The sequence below is a fragment of the Lepidochelys kempii genome, chromosome 2, assembly GCF_965140285.1.
Source record: "Lepidochelys kempii isolate rLepKem1 chromosome 2, rLepKem1.hap1, whole genome shotgun sequence".
In the NCBI taxonomy this organism is placed as follows: Eukaryota; Metazoa; Chordata; order Testudines; family Cheloniidae; genus Lepidochelys; species Lepidochelys kempii.
The window spans coordinates 106,492,721-106,510,067 of record NC_136381.1 but is presented as its reverse complement, the minus strand read 5'-3'; the positions used below and the strand labels follow the sequence as shown (position 1 = coordinate 106,510,067).

General features: G+C 44.9%; 1 protein-coding gene across 1 annotated transcript in view; it reads right to left on the bottom strand.

The window, feature by feature from the left end:
• Positions 1–734: 734 nt before the first annotated feature.
• DCDC2 (doublecortin domain containing 2) overlaps positions 735–17,347 on the bottom strand; it is a 237,775-nt gene continuing 221,162 nt past the window's right edge. The window contains exon 15 of the mRNA XM_073331884.2: positions 735–1,349. The gene's annotated coding sequence lies outside the window, so the exon portion shown is untranslated. The remainder of the gene's footprint in view (positions 1,350–17,347) is intronic.

Genomic DNA, 17,347 nt, shown 5'->3' with positions numbered 1-17,347 from the left:
GTGTTGACGGAAGTGTTCAAGGGCATTAATCGCATCCTGCTCCGAAAGACCATTGACTCTGGGCAACATGCATGACATTGTGGAGGGCTTTGCACAAATGGGCTTCCCTAACTGTGGAGGGGCGATAGATGGCACGCATATTCCAATTCTGGCACCAGACCACCTAGCCACTGAGTATATTAATTGGAAGGGGTATTTCTCTACAGTTCTCCAGGCACTTGTGGATCACTGTGGGCATTTCATGGACATTAATGCAGGCTTTTGGCCATTTAAAGGCCCACTGATGCTGCCAATATGGGAGGCTGGACCTGCCGATGACAATATTCCTATGCTTATAGCCGAGTGCTGTATGCTCCATAATATTTGTGAAGGGAAGGGTGAAAGCTTCACTCAGGGCTGGACCGCTGAGGCTCAGTGCCTGGAGGTTGAATTTGAACAGCCAGAGACCAGGGCCATTAGAGGGCGCAGCGCAGGGCCATAAGGATCAGAGATGCCTTGAGGCAATAATTTGAAGCTGAAAGCCACTAATATTTGTTGCTATGCTCGGGAGTGCAATGCCTGTAATGCTGGGACGTGATTGTGATTGGTTCAGATGACACACTATGAAGGTTTAAGAAAATTGCCTGTTGCTTTGCAGGGCTCTGTTTGCTTTCAATTAATGGAATAAAGATTGCTTTCAAACCAACACAATTCTTTTATTAAAAAACAACAACCAGAGGAGAGAGAGAAACAAAAAAGCATATCAGCACAGTGGGGGATGGGGGAAGGTCCCAGGAGGAGGTGGGGTCCCCAAATGGTTAAAGATTTGTGTATGTCCAGGTATCATATGCAACCTTGTCCCTTGGAGTACAGTGCAGCGGGTACTGTACTTCAGCAGGGCTAAACTGCAGAGGGAGGGGTATTGAGTGCAGTGGGTACTGGGAGTTCTCAGGGCAGGACTGTGACGGGGCAGGAGTGGAATGCAGCAGGTACAGACTGGAGCCAGGAGGTTAATAGGAGTGTGTTGGCGGTGTCTGGGGGGCACATGGGAAAGAGTTTTGCGACAGTGGCTGCAGGAGAGGGCGGGCGCAGAGCTGCTCGGTTTGAAGAGCTAGTATCACCTGGAGCGTGTCCGCTTGGCACTCCATAACATCTAAGAGCCACTCCATGGCTTTGTTCTGGTGTGCCGTATTCTCCTTTCGGTCCCTCTTCTCGCTGTCCCACCACTCCTTCAAGTCTTGTTTTTTGGCTGCGCAGTGCATCATGACCTCACGCAGAAAGTCCTCTAGTTCTTCGTGGCCACTTTCTAATTCTGGGCAGCCATTCAGCCGGCAATAACAAAGAGGGAGACTGGGTTCCCAAGATCATATCTGTGAAGTCAAAATGCAATATTTTAAAGAAGCAGTATTGTTTGCAACATACAGACCACCGATTCGGTGATTTAAAACACAGCCACTATTTACATACCTGTCATTAACTGGCTGACCCCAGGCAAGCACACATGAGCCACAAGGCCCCCAAAATGGTGAGTAACTACAAGGGCAGGGGAAATCAGTGTTCCAGAACCATACTGTACACTGGGAACGTGGCTCTTGGGGAGAGTCAGCACTGTAGGGGGGCCTTATAATCATTCCTGTCTCCACATTTTCCACAGGCTGTGTTCATTATGGAAGATCTCTCTCTGCTGAGGGTGAGCAGGGAATCAAGGGAGGGTCTTCTCCAAGACTTCAGCTTCTGCCCTGGCCCTTATGCGGCTCGCCTGTGTGCGGCAATGGTTCCTTCACGCCCCCTCCTCCCCATGATGACAGAGTGGTGCGGGAAAGTTACCCTTAATGGGGCAAGAAACAAAGCAGCTCTGCCAAAGAACCTGCAGCAGCAGATTGCCCAGTATCTCCATGACAGTTTCCTAAAGATCTCTGAGGCAGATCCCCGTGAAGTGAGGGAGTGAATCAACACCCTGTTCCACTGCTCAGACTAGGCTTGTGGTGGTACGCTCATCATACAGATACAAGCCTGCTTTCTGCAACCCTCCTGCCCACAACAACTCACTTCAACGATTCCCAAATTCAAAGCCACTTACCAGGGGCCTCCTCTCCTGTTTGCACTTCACCAAGCTCCGACAGCTGTGACTGGCTAGCCTCCTCTGGGGTAGAAAAGAGCTCCTGGCTGCATGCATCTCTGACCTCTGAGTCATCCTTTGCCTCTGGGTCCCCCACCCCCTCAACATCCTCATCCAAGATTTCCTCCTCCTGACTCGGTCCACTCTCGACTGGCACGCAAACCACTGAAGTAGCCACAGTAGTCTTCGCAGTGGAGGTGGGGTCACCACCCAATTATCACGTCCAGCTCTTTGTAGAACTGGCAGTTCATGAGCACACCACCAGAGTGGCAGTTTGCCTCCTGCGCCTTGGGGTTGGCGTTCTGCAGCTCCTTCACTTTCACCCTGCACTGCAGTGTGTCCCAATCATGGCCCCTTTCTGTCATGCATCATGAAATCTGTCCATAGGTATCATAATTCCTACGGCTGGAATGCAGCTGGGACTGCGCAGCCTCTTCTTCCCAAATGATGATGAGGTCCAGGAGCTCTGCATTGCTCCAAGCGGGGGATCGCCTGGTGCATGGAGCAAGCATGGGTCACCCAGCAAACAGAAAGGGGACTTTCAAAATTCCCAAGGAATTTAAGGGGTGGGGCTCACAGTTGGTCACATGAGGGCAAGGCAGTAAAGTTGAAACCAATTACCAGAATCAATTTTGAAGCACTTAGAGGAGAGGAAAGTGATCAGGAACAGTCAGCATAGATTCACCAAGGGCAAGTCAAGCCTGACTAACCAAATTGCCTTCTAGGATGAGATAACTGGCTCTGTGGACAAGGGGAAAGCAGGGGACATGTTATTCCTTGACTTTAGCAAAGCTTTTGATATGGTCTCCCACAGTATTCTTGCCAGCAAGTTAAAGAAGTATGGGCTGGATGAATGAACATAAGGTGGACAGAAAGCTGGCTAGATCATCAGGCTCAACGGGTAGCGATCAATGGCTTCATGTCTAGTTGGCAGCCGGTATCAAGCAGAGTGCCCCAAGGGTCGGTTTTGTTCAATATCTTCATTAATGATCTGAAGGATGGCGTGGATTGTACCCTCAGCAGATGACGCTATATTGGGAGGAGTGATAGATACACTGGAGGGTAGGGATAGGATACAGAGGGACCTAGACAAATTAGAGGATTGGGCCAAGAGAAATCTGATTAGGTTCAACAAAGACACTCTGCACTTAGGATGGCAGAATCCCATGCACTGCTACAGACTAGGGATCGAGTGGCTAGGGAGCAGTTCTGCAGAAAAGGACCTAGGGGTTACAGTGGATGAGAAGCTGGATATGAGTCAACAGTGTGCCCTTGTTGCCAAGAAGGCTAACGGCATTTTGGGCTATATAAGTAGGGGCATTGCCAGCAGATCAAGGGATGTGATCGTTCCCCTCTATTCAGCATTGGTGAGGCCTCACTGGGAGTACTGTGTCCAGTTTTGGGCCCCACACTACAAGAAGGATGTGGAAAAATTGGAAAGAGTCTAGCGGAGGGCAACAAAAATGTTTAGGGGTCTGGAACACATGAGTTATGAGGAGAGGCTGAGGGAACTGGGATTGTTTAGTCTGCGGAAGAGAAGAATGAGGGGGGATTTGATAGCTGCTTTCAACTACCTGAAATGGGGTTCCAAAGAGGATGGCTCTAGACTGTTCTCAGTGGTACCATATGACAGAACAAGGAGTAATGGTCTCAAGTTGCAGTATGGGAGGTTTAGGTTGGATATTAGGAAAAACTTTTTCACTAGGAGGGTGGTGAAGCACTGGAATGTGTTACCTAGAGAGGTGGTGGAATCTCCTTCCTTAGAGGTTTTTAAGGTCAGACTTGACAAAGCCCTGGCTGGGACGATTTAGTTGGGGATTGGTCCTGCTTTGAGCAGGGGATGGCCTAGATGACCTCCTGAGGTCCCTTCCAACCCTGATATTCTATGATTCTATGAGAGGCAAGAACAGGCATTGTGAGACACCTCCCGGTGGCCAGTCGCAGCGCTGTAATCGACCAGGGTCTCTACACCGGCACCGCAGCGCGGTACCCCCGGCGCAGAGAGCTCTACGCCTCTCGTCATGGTGTTTTTTTTACAGCGCTGCAACTGCGCAGTTTCAGTGCACTAAGCGGCCTGGCAGTGTGTACATCTCGGGAGTTACACCGCAGAAAGCTGCTTTACTGCGCAGAAACTTGCCAGTGTAGACAAGGCCTTAGTTTGCAGCAAACTGGGTTGTGTACCTGCCCCACAGTAAGCTTGCTGCAGATCAACTGTCTGGGTGGACCCTGCTGACACACACTAACAGTTCATTAACGTGCTCTGATTTAGTCCTCTTTGAAACAGGACGCGATCAAAATGCATTAACAAATTGTGAATGCGCATCAGCATGGTCCACACAGACAGTTAAACCACCACAGATTAGTGCCAGGTAGATATACACCCCAGCTCGCAGCAAACTAAATGTTCACCTAGAAAAGCCCCAAATTAGTTTAAACCATTTTGGAAGTGGACTTAAATTAATAAATAGTTAATCCACTTTAAATGCATACCCTACCTTATTACAGATTAACTTTCATGTGTAGACAAACCGTAAAATGCAGGGCCACCAGGCCCATAACTTTAAAAGTAATAGCAATTTCAGCCTGCTGAGAATATGGAATAACTGGGAGCCAGTATGGTTTTGTGGAACATTTTGCATGATTCCTCAGAGCGAAAAACTAAAGCTTTTAGAAACACTAGCTTTGATTACAAGATTAATGATCCTCCGTTGGGATTGGCTAATGCTCTTCTTACTCTGGCACAGGGCCCAGTTCATGAAAAGCCTAACAGCTCGGTGCCTGGTCCTTTCTAAAACCCTTACTGTGCAAGCTGCATTCCAGGAACAAAGTAGCAGATCCTGGAGATGTCAGATCTGCAGAGCTAAAAAGAGATAGACAAGCAGAGTGAGGCCAAGTAGAACAAGCTCTTGTCTAGTCTAGGCTTTGTCCATCTCCAGAGTCCAGAGCAGTGGTGGTAGGCATAAGGATAGACAAGGAGCGGGCAGCCGCTAGCACATATGTTCTGCAGAGCTGCTCTGAAAAGGTTTAGATGACACAGTGATTCACATGCTTGCAGCTGCCTCGATCCCTGACTATACTGCAATCTCACCGTTCCTTCCACCTATGGAGCTGCTCTAGTATCTGCAACAGCAGAAAGTTGTTCAGAGAAAAGACTGATGTAAACACCCCCTTAAAGAAGAGGCAGAGACAGGCTAAGAATCCTCCATGTCCAAAACTAAGTAACCTGAAGGCGAATGACACAAAACAAGGAAAAACCCAAGTGCCTGGTTCTCAGCTGCTATGGGAAAGTGGAGGAGGACTGAAAGAAAAAATGTTCCTGGAATCGATGGGGAAAGAAGATTAAGAAGTTTCCACAGATGGCCATCAGAAAGAGAGTGTTTGGGGGAGAAGGAGTTTTGGAAGGAGCACAGGGAACAGTTTTGGAGGTTGAGGATCCAAGACTAAGACTTGAGCCCCTTGGATAGTGAAGAAAGAAACATGGCAAAAGCCACTGAGCTTCACACGAAGCAGTTAAACCCTTGTTAGTACCATTACAACATCCCCTATGATAAAAGACACAGGAACAAGATTTGTCTGTAGTTGTATGGTGGCACAAAATGGGGGTTGAGCTGCAATGGAATACTGTACAAGAAGCGATATCTGACATGAGTCACCTGAAATTTTCATTTCTCTCTCTCACACACACACACACACACACAGAGAAATTGGTTGAAGACCTGACCCAACAGAAAACACTATTAGTGGCCTTCTCACATTCTTCAAGAATATTCACCTGATGCAACAAAAGTAAAATATGCTGCTGTACTATAGGGTTCTGGAATCTCTCAGGAAGAGAAGAGATTACACAAATTGAGTGTCTGCCCCCCATATATTGCCAAGCTATATGCCGAATATGACTCTTTTATTGACACCCTCCTCCCCCACCCATCCTCAGTGACACACATAAGTCTAGATAATTTAATACAGGTAACGGGAACACTTGAATCTGATGGTACAGTCAGATTAACAGGGTTTTGCCAGGAGGAAGCAGCCCTATACTTCTATGGTGCATTTTTGGAGGACGTCTGCCAGTCTGCATCAGGACTCTCTATTATAAAAACAACAAAAGTCCTAGTACAGCAAGCATGTTTGCAGACCAGGAGCAACGGCAATGCAGCTGCTGGCTCTGCAAGAAATCTAGAGATCTCTCAATGAACACAGAGGTAACCTAAAGTGAGGAACATTCCTCATCTTTTTCCCCTCCCACATTTGTCCTTATTAGAAACCATGACTAACATAATCTCATTAAGTACATAAATCGAATGCATTATCTGAATGACTAGTAACGAACGACGAATTTCCATGGTCCCTAAAGAAAATTGGGACAATAGCATAGGATTGCCCTTACTTCCTGCAGTAGAACACTGGCACAGGTGCCAGTCGGGTTCTTTGCAAAGATTGGCTACCAGCTCTTCTCCATTATCTAATGGGAGGTCATGTGTCTAGTAGTTACAGCAACAACCTAGCATTCAGAGATCCTGAGTCCTAAGGGCCCCAACATAAATTCACCATGTGACCTTGGACAGAGTCTCTTAACCTCTCTGAGCCTCACTTGTCTTATTACGCCCACTTTACAGATCAATATTCTCTACTTCAGAGTTACTGTGAAAGTTAATTAATTAACATTTAATACAGTGCTTCTACATTTGGCTCAGAGATGCTACTTCTGTACAAGAATGATAACCTGCCGCTCCCTGGTAACTCACAGCAGCCAACCCACTCTCTAATCTGGTGGACAGAAGGATAAAAATGGGTGAGCTAGACTCAATTTCAAACAGTATTTTTAATGAATAAAAGTGATTTTAAAAAGAGATTAGAAACAGCAAGTGAGTGCACCAGTCCTACACAACTGATGCAACAACAAATTAAAATAATTTATCGTTTAAAAATGGAAAATAAAATACAGGAACTGCTCACTTAACATTGTAATTAAGTTCCTGAAAAATGCGAAACTATGTTAAACAAATCCAATTTCCCCATAAGACTTAATGTAAATGAGGGGGTTAGGTTCCAGGGAAATTTTTTTCACCAGACAAGACACTCACTCATACACACACACACACTCTCTCTCTCTCTCTCTATATATATATATATATACACACACACACATGCACACACACACAGAGTATAAGATTTAAACAAACAATTTAATACTGTACACAGTGATGATGATTGTGAAGCTTGGTTGAGGTGGAGGAGTCAGAGGGTGGGATATTTCCCAGGGAACAGCTTAGTGCTAAATGATGAACTAGCAATTGGCTGAGTCCTCAAGAGTTAACTCTCACACTCTACAAGGCAGCAGGAAAGGAGGGAGGGCAGACAGAGAAAGAGACACACACCCTGTGTGAGAGAGAAAAAGATGTGCATTTCCCATTTAAGTATGAAGAGTAGGGTCAGAAGTACACTGCCTTGTTAATTAGATCAGCAAGCTGAGAACAACCGCAACAGCTGCTGCCTAAGGCAGCAGCTCCCTCCGTGTCCCACCCCTGCCCTATGGAAGATGGGGTAAGCGGGGTGCAGGAGCAGGGGGAGGGAGACACCCTGACATTAGCCCCCCTCTTCTTCCCCTCCCCCATCCCCACAGCAAGAAGGAGTCTTGGGGAGCAGCTCCAAGGCAGGGGGCAGGAGCAGCACATGGCAGCTGGGGGAGGGACAGCTGAACTGCTGCAATTGATAGCTGGCAATTGATAGCTGCTGGGCGGCTGCTGCACAGGGAACTTCGGGGAGCGGGGAGCTGATAGGGCGCCTGCTGGTCCACCCTGGTTCCAGCCACCCACCAGCTAGCTCCAACAGGCTGCTCTTCCTGCAAGCAGTGGACAAAGCAGGCGGCTGCCAAACGACTTAGAAGGGAGCATTGCACAACTTTAAACGAGCATTTTCCCTAATTGATCAGCAACGTAACAATGAAACAACATTAACCAGGATGACTTTAAGTGAGCAGTTCCTGTAGGATAAAATAAAAGGAGTGACTTAAAACAATGGAATAGAAAATAAGGCAGGGAATTGCGCAAAGCTGCCATTATGAAACAGTATTGGGACCTTTACACTGAGTAGATAACAATGTAGGCACATAGATGGTTAAGAGCAACAGGGGGATGGCCTGAAGCCATTGCCTCAACAAGCAGGCTGTTTATCAGGGTGTTATCTCCCAGCTGAGTGGGTGTCAAATGGAAATACAGAGGGTATTTGGTAAAGGGAACTGCGAAAATACTAAACTAACCACCTGCCTCTTTTTTTCCACTGAATACATTCAAATGAAATGAGCTGTAGCTCACAAAAGCTTATGCTCAAATAAATTTTTTCGTCTCTAAGGTGCCCAAGTACTCCTTTTCTTTTTGCGAATACAGGCTAACATGGCTGCTACTCTGACACCTACCACTGAGTCATATAGTGTTCCTCATGCTTGAATCTCAAGAGTTGTCATAAATATAAAGGGAAGGGTAAACCCCTTTGAAATCCCTCCTGGCCAGGGGAAAGCTCCTCTCACCTGTAAAGGGTTAAGAAGCTAAAGGTAACCTCGCTGGCACCTGACCAAAATGACCAATGAGCAGACAAGATACTTTCAAAAGCTGGGAGGAGGGAGAGAAACAAAGGGTCTGTGTGTCTGTCTATATTCTGTCTTTGCCGGGGATAGACCAGGAATGGAGTCCTAGAACTTTTAGTAAGTAATCTAGCTAGGTACGTGTTAGATTATGATTTCTTTAAATAGCTGAGAAAAGAACTGTGCTGAATAGAATAACTATTTCTGTCTGTGTATCTTTTTTGTAACTTAAGGTTTTGCCTAGAGGGGTTCTCTATGTTTTGAATCTAATTACCCTATAAGGTATCTACCATCCTGATTTTACAGGGGGGATTTCTTTACTTCTATTTACTTCTATTTTTATTAAAAGTCTTCTTGTAAGAAAACTGAATACTTTTTCATTGTTCTCAGATCCAAGGGTTTGGGTTTGTGGTCACCTATGCAAATTGGTGAGGCTTTTTATCCAACATTTCCCAGGAAAGGGGGGGTGCAAGTGTTGGGAGGATTGTTCATTGTTCTTAAGATCCAAGGGTCTGGGTCTGTAGTCACCTAGGCAAATTGGTGAGGCTTTTTACCAAACCTTGTCCAGGAAGTGGGGTGCAAGGTTTTGGGAAGTATTTTGGGGGGAAAGACGTGTCCAAACAGCTCTTCCCCAGTAACCAGTATTAGTTTGGTGGTGGTAGCGGCCAATCCAAGGACAAAGGGTGGAATATTTTGTACCTTAGGGAAGTTTTGACCTAAGCTGGTAAAGATAAGCTTAGGAGGTTTTTCATGCAGGTCCCCACATCTGTACCCTAGAGTTCAGAGTGGGGGAGGAACCTTGACAAGAGTGCTTTACAAAGGAGGTAAGTATTATGCCTGTGTCACAAACAGGAAGATTGGGGCACAGAAGTGAAATTACTTGCCCAAGATTACACAATTGGTTAGTGGCAGAACTAGGAATAAAACCCAGATTCCCCACCACCACAAGACTTAGTTTAGTGCCTTATCCATTGGACCTCACTACCTCTCTTAAATAAAGGCAAAGCCCAGTTTTCTGTCATGCAGTTCTTGTGAAATAGTAGAAGAGGGTTAAACTACACTGACCACCACCATACAGAAGGAGAGGACTCCAATGCTATGAGTGTTATAATTTTGGGACTGTTCAGTGGCCTAAGATTAAGAACTGGGAAGGAGAAGTCCCCTTACATAAGGAGTTTGGGTTACTAGGGAGGATCATAGTAATGAAGTGAGCCCTTCATCTCTCAAACCTGAACTGCAATCCCTTAAAGCAGGCAGATGCTAGCTTCCAACGTGCCCAAGCAGACAGTTAAGGGCACCCTCATCTTGACCACACTCCCCTTCTCCCTCAGCTCTGCGCTACTGGAGTATGCAAGAGGTTATATTAAAACTGCAGGCAGAGGGATGGTAGGGCATAAAAGGGTGATTTATTACGGGGAGAGATGTAGGGTTTTGGTTACTCAGGACTCTCCCAAGCTTTCCTCCCTCTGTAGCAATCTCATTTATGGCACCCCTCTTCAACCCTGACCCAGCAGTATCTTTGCTGTGGAGCCCAAAGCACTGCTCCTTATCAGTGCAGCTCACTATGGCCCCAATTCAGAAAAGCACCGTCCCTGTTCAGCAAAGCCTTCAAGCACATGCTAAGCCCCATTGACTTCAATAAAAGGGCTTTGCCCTATAGCCCTCTTTCCTGGGATCTTCTAAATGCAGAGAGAAAAGGAGTACTTATGCTCAAATAAATGTGTTAGTTTCTAAGGTGCCACAAGTCCTTTTCGCGAATACAGACTAACACGGCTGCTTCTCTGAAACCTGTCTAAATGCAGAGAATTATGCAGTCACCACTAAAATCCCAGTCAAGTGACAACAGATACACTCTTCAGCAAGAGGGTGCTGAGTTTAGAAGGCCTCCACTGGTCGGCGTGGCTTATTGGCCATACTGGGTAGTCATTGCCATTAATGCAGTTTCTTCTATCAATAATGCTGCAGCAGCTACTTTTCTCACTGTACAGAAACTTGTGGAGCAATAAGAGCCCTTCCACAGCTGCGCCAGATGAAAGTGTGTCTGCCCCATTAACTGGGAAAAAATATCACGCTCTAATTGGTTCAGAAGAGGAGGCAAAAATAGACAACATATGTCCTCGCTCTTACAGAATCATTCAGTTAAAAAAAAACAAAAAACATATTTGCTTATGTTTCCACTCCTGTCTAACAAAGTCTGTAAGCATTAGATGCCTCACAGAACATTCACCGTCTCCTTCTGGAGCCAGAGCTCACACAGAAACTTCGCTCTCTGCAAAGATGTTAGACGTGACAAAGCCTCTCAGACACATGGCAGAGATGTCAACAGTTGCCAGGAAAAGCTAGAAGAGATCTTGTTGGCTACTTGGAAGGAGTGGTAGCCACAAACATCTGTGCACTTTGACAAGAAGCTCCTTTAATGGGTGTAAAAAGGAAGAGCCACACAGAACATAGAAACATAACGGCTATAATGTATTAAGAATGGCCACACTGGATCAGAACAAAGGTCCATCTAGCCCAATAGCCTGTCTTCCGACAGTGCCAGGTGTTTCAGAGGGAATGAACGGAACAGGTAACAATCAAATGATCTATCCCCTGTCACCCAGTCCCAGCTTTTGGCAAACAGACTAAGGACACCATCCCTGCCCATCCTGGCTAATAGCTATAGGTGGACATATGAAACCAATGGTTCATCTACTCCAATATTCTGCTGTCACCAGCATTCCCCAATACCAGATATTTCACAAGATAGACAATTATGGAATAACTTGTCCAGACAGGTTTCTTCCTAGCTTCAGGCAGTTAATTTTGGTTTATACCCTCAAGCAAGACAGTTATGTTGTATTTTAGTGCTAAGTAAAGTAACTGTGGTGGTTGTTTTTCTGACAGAAGGAAAAGCAGTCATGCAAAACATTGGTTTTAGTTAGTGCAGTGTGTGACATTGCACTCCATATGCTTTATGAAAATATGCTTGGAATGTGAATATAATGTAACTGGAATATCTTTATGCAAAAGGTCTCTTTTAAGGTGTTGTTACAAAGCTTATAATCTACTGAGTGTGTTCATCCTATTTGTATGAATGTATAATTTTTGTATCTGAAACTAGGAATAAGAAATATAACTCTAGGATCCTACTGTAATTATGCAAAGTGTGGGCCATTAATGGTGGTTTAGAATCTTGATGGCTCCCATTGAGTAGGACAGTTGGTTGTAGATGGTTTATTTACCTGCAAGCCTTCTTGTGGACCTGGAGGAAAGCCTGTGGGTAATGAAGAATGAGGTCTTATATAGTGACATGTGACCATATCACCTGATACTGGAATCCATCTTAAACCTGGTGCTTTTCCATTTAGCAGGAGGGGTGCGAACCCAGAGAGACAAAGAATTCCCACCTTGGGACAAAGCTATAAAAGGGGGTGGAGCAGAACAAGGGGGGTTGCCAGTCATGAGAAATCCCCTAGTTACCACCTGAGCTGGAACTAACAAGAACTGTACCGGGGAAAGGATTGAGCCCAGACTAAGAAGGAATCTAGTCTGTGAAAGAAGCTTATTGGAATATCTCTGAGGGTGAGATTTACCTGTTTTCAGCTTCCTACTATATTAGGCTTAGACTTGCATGTTTTTGCTTTATTTTACTTGGTGACTTACTTTGTTCTGTCTGTTATTACTTGAAACCACATTAAATCTTACTTTTTATTCTTAATAAAATCACTTTTGTTTATTATTGAACCCAGAGCAAATGATTAATACCTAGGGGAGCAAACAGCTATGCATATCTCTCTATCAGTGTTATAGAGGGTGGACAATTTATGAGTTTATCCTATATAAGCTTTATACAGAGTGAAACGGATGCATTTGGGGTTTAGGCTTCCAGAAAGACTGAATACTGGGTGCTAGGAAAGCCCCTGAGCTAAGTGAATCTTAGTTTCTATGAACTGCAGGGGGGAGTGGCCCAACCTCGTGGTCTGTGCTGGAGCCGACTGGTATGTCTAGCTCAGCAAGACGGGAGTGGAGGGACGCCTTCTCTGGCAGGGGGGTTTGTTCCCAGTGGTATCCCAGCACATCTAGTGACAGTCTTGAGGGAGTTTCTATGACCCAACCCGTCACACAGTGACTGAAATTTGAGCAGTTTTTCCCCAATCACTAAGTACAATGCAAGTATTAAATGTTGTTAATGGCAAAAGTTTTGGAATGATGTTAACTCTTAAGAAACAAAATTTATAATCTAGCATATAGTAACCATTTCAGAACATCCTTGGTTCTGGATTAAAAACTAGCAAGTGTAGTTTTCAAAGCTCTAAGTATACGTACAAGGTCCTTACAAGGCCCAGTTTTGTACTTCCCACAGTCAACAGAGAATGCAGGATCAGACACACAAGGCCCAGTTTTGATCTCACACCACCGTAATATAGCAGTAACTCCACGTAATGGATTTACATCAATTTAAAACCTATGGCTATGTCTACACTACAAATTGTTTCAACATAATTTACATGGCTCAGGGGTGCAAATAATCCACACCCCTGAGCGACGTAAGTTACATCAACCTAAGCACCGGTGTGGACAATGCTATGCCAGCTGGAGAGCTTCTTCCACCGACATAGCTACCGCCACTCCTGGAAATGGAATTATTAAGCCAATGGGAGAGTTCTCTCCCTTCAACTTAGGGCAGGTCTACCCTATGGGGCTAAGTCATCCTAAGTTACGCAACTCCAGCTATGTGAATAACGTAGCCGGAGTCGACGTACCTTAGGTTGACTTATTGCGGTGTCTACACAGCACTGAGTCGATGGCAAAAACTCTCTCGTTGACTTACCTTACGCTTCTCATTCCAGTGGAATACCGGAGTTGACGGGAGAGTGATCAGTGGTTGATTAGACCTGTTAAATCGACCCCCGGTGGATCGATTGCTGTGTGTCGATCCTCCGGTAAGTGGAGACAAGCCCTTAGAGTGTCTTCACCAGAATCACTACATCTACATCAGCACAGCTGCACTGCTCTAGCTGCTTTAGTGTAGACATAGTCTACATAGTAAGTGACAGGAGGTTGCAACTTTAGGTTTTGCAAAATACATGTTTAAATCTTAAGGCCAATAGAAATACTTCCCTGATTAGCATGTGAGAATCCCAAAGGAAACACTTTAAAATGAACAGAGACTTTCATTTGTCTGAAATATAAGCATTGTGATGGTGCATGGGAGCCTAAAAGTAAAATGCTAGAAGATTACTGTGTTCCCAAACATGAAAATTACTAACTTATTTTCTTTGTCCAGGATGAACGGCAAAAAGTGAAACAAAATAAATAGTAGGCAGTAAGTTAATAAAATAATTGGTAAAATTTTGTTTTAGAAGATTGTTACATAAAGGACTTTAAAAAACAATCACATGCGTAACCTGTCCTTTTAATCCTGTCACTAACTATGTGAGAAAATACCCCTTTTCCAATATAAATGGCATTAGTATTAGAAGAGAAGCTAGTGTACGTTTGTCCATAACAGTTTATGCCCTGATCCTGTAAAAAACACCATGCAGACAGACCCGTGTCACTGTTCCCTCTAAGCTGTGCACATGCATGCGCGCACAGGTCCCCATGCATACGGCGAAACACCGCGCACACAACAATTTTCACAGAAGAAATTTTTTTGCGCAGACAGCCTGTCAAAAATTAGAGGAAACATTGAACTGTGCCCATGTGGAGCTCATTGCAAGCTCAGGATGTCACTGCTAAGCTTGCATTGAAATAAAGGGGCTCAAATCAGCAATAAAATGAAGGGAATTCAATAACTACATCCTCATGGAACTTAATACAGGGTTATTAGATATGTATTCCTTTCAACATGGTTGTGATAACTGTGAAATCCCCTAAGAATCTCTTAGCCATCTCTTTTTGTGCTGCTGTATCACACTGTTTTCTACCTTCTACCCCTACCTCATCAGTGTACTGCCTATCACCTTTTTAGTTTAAATGCCATACATATGACTCCCATTGGAAATCTAAGTATTGTACAAATCTTTTAATGTGCAGGTTTGAGTAGAACCATCCAGAACTACAACAGATGGGAAATATTGCACCTGTGAATTAGAGATTTTACTTGCCTGGGTAATTGTGTGATAATTATACTTTTAGGTGCTCAGAAATTAACATATCTAGGGCAACTTGCTGGTATAAATCCAAAAATGAGCAGGAGAGAAGAGTAGCATGCCCATTCTGCAAACACTTTTCCATAATTTTATTAAACCTGCACTTAAATGAACAGAATTTTAAAGACTAGTCCATCAGCACTGAAATAAGGGGGATTCAATTACTACAGCAATTTGACCAAATAAATCCAACGGGGAAAAGCCTGTTGTGCCCCCAGCAACATAGAAAACACTATCCAACCAATAAACTCAAGCTCAAAAAGAAATAAGGTACTAACCCTGCCCTGAAACGTGTCCGTGTGAGGGTTTAAAGACTAGAGGCCTGACTTCCATTTACATGAAGGCCCCTTTAATGCTGCTGTGGCCCACTTTAAGGCCCTTTTACACTGCCAGAGCAGTGCAAAGGAGCCTTAATGTAAACAAGAATCAGAGTGTTGTCAATTCTTGATATTTTATTGTGACTCTCACAATATTTTGGTGGGTTTTTTAAAGTGCCAGCTCCTGGAGGCATGTAATTAGACGAGAGTCTCAGCTTTAATAAACAAAAGTTTCTACCACTCATAGTTGTGGAGACAACCCAGTGTACCCAGTGCTAAGTTTGGGCCAGGGCTGAGTCCCGGCATCTCTAGTCTTGATAGTTCATAGCCCCAGCACCTTTGGGCTTGCCGCATCAGTTATAAGAATAAAAAAATTACTTGAGCCCCAGCACCTCTTTCATTATAAAGTAAGCACTGAGTGTACCCTAAAGGCTCTGCAGCCAGAGGGCCAATAAACCCCTAAAACTTGTTATTTTAAAAGATACTGTGATTTTTAAGACAATCAACCCTCTCTTTTTATATATGATAAGCACATCCCTCTACCTCTATGTTATAGACACTATAAAGTTGCTGTTTACAATGCTTTACTTTGTAGTGCTTTTTCCATGCTACCTTAGGTTCTGGAAAGTGTTCACTTTGAATTTATGCACTACAGTAGTTCCCAAGAGCAGCAATAGTTCCTCATTATCGTTCTCAACTGGAAACTGTCTACAAACATCTCTCTCATAAAAAAGGGATTTTTAAGGATGATCGGACATGCATAAAGATCTCTCTCTAGTTCTATACAGGCTTTTGCCATGGCAATGTCACACCAGGCCTCCACAGGCACAAAACCATCCTATTTTTAGATGGCGCTGGAACCCATTCTCGGAATCCTTTCCGTTTTGATAATTGGCGTGTAACATGTTGCCTCAAAGCTGCCCTCACCTCTCTTCCCTTTTACAAATTATAGGCAAAGAAAGCCAAGAAGGAGCAGACATGACTTTGTGTTCAGAAAAACTGCCATTTGTTTGCATTGCATCGAGGAGCTATGGGTAGCCTTTTCAGACCACTCCCCACTGAGACAACTCTGCTGCCATTGAAGTCAAGAGTAAAGGCCCACTGGCTCCAATGGGAGCAGAGTTAGGACTTTCAAAAGCACTCAGTGTTGGCCTATTGCACCTGCTCCCTTTCCCTTACCCAGCATGGAAGGAAACAGAGGACCCTCAATTTTGAGAAGGGCCTACAACTACTGCATGGAAAGTAGCGGGGTTATGCAATATCATCCCCCTATAGACAAACTGCTTTGTCCCCCAATAACTGTTCCATGCTCACTTCCAGCAGTGGTCACACCTTAGCAGAGGCTGGAAAGGAAAGTCAGTGAGAGGGACAGAGGAGTTAGAACAGCCACCCTGCACGGCGTGTTTCCCCTCCACACAGATGTAATGTTTGGTAAGAAATGCATTTACTTTTACTGCTACTCTGAGGAGCTGCAAATCCCCCATAGCATGACCACCCCACCCCCGCCCTTGACAGGGAAAAGGGAGCAACTCATGGCAGCTGCCAATGAAGGATGCAAGCTAGGAGCAGCACAGAGCTGCTGGATCTCCTGGTATGTGCCAAGGGAACTTGGATTTGGCAAGCGTTTGGCAAGTGTTTCCAGTCACCACAGATCTCACTAATAACTGTCCTAGCTATGCCCTCCTGCTGTGCTCAAAATAAAACATGACAATAGTGGTGAGCATCCCACACACCAGCACCACAGCTGGCTTGGACATTCTTTTCCTCATGTCGGACTACTAGTGGCTCATTCCCCTCTTTTTCTCCTTTCTTTTCTCCCACATCTCCATTTACACATCAGCTCCTATTTTCTAAGCTCAACACTGAGTTTGGTGGATGCAAAGGGGAGGATCTTTCAACTCTGCCCAACCTTATGTGAGAACTGAGAGGTAGTTAAGTGTGAGGGAGGGTGTTTGTTCGGGGTTTTGGTTGTTTGTTTGCAGGGGTTTTCCCCCTGCAAGTCCCAGGGCCATTCCAGTTCTCACACTAGCCCTGGGCAAGCTGGGATGGCCTCAAGATATTTAGAAAGGCAAGCAAGCCACAGGGTTGTCATAGCTACATTGCCAAAGAAGCCATCAATCATGCTTGTTTTTCCATAGTCATTCCCACCTGTGCAGGGCTGAAGCACCTGCCTTTCCCTATTCGTATTCCTCAACCTGGCAAACAAGCCAGGAGA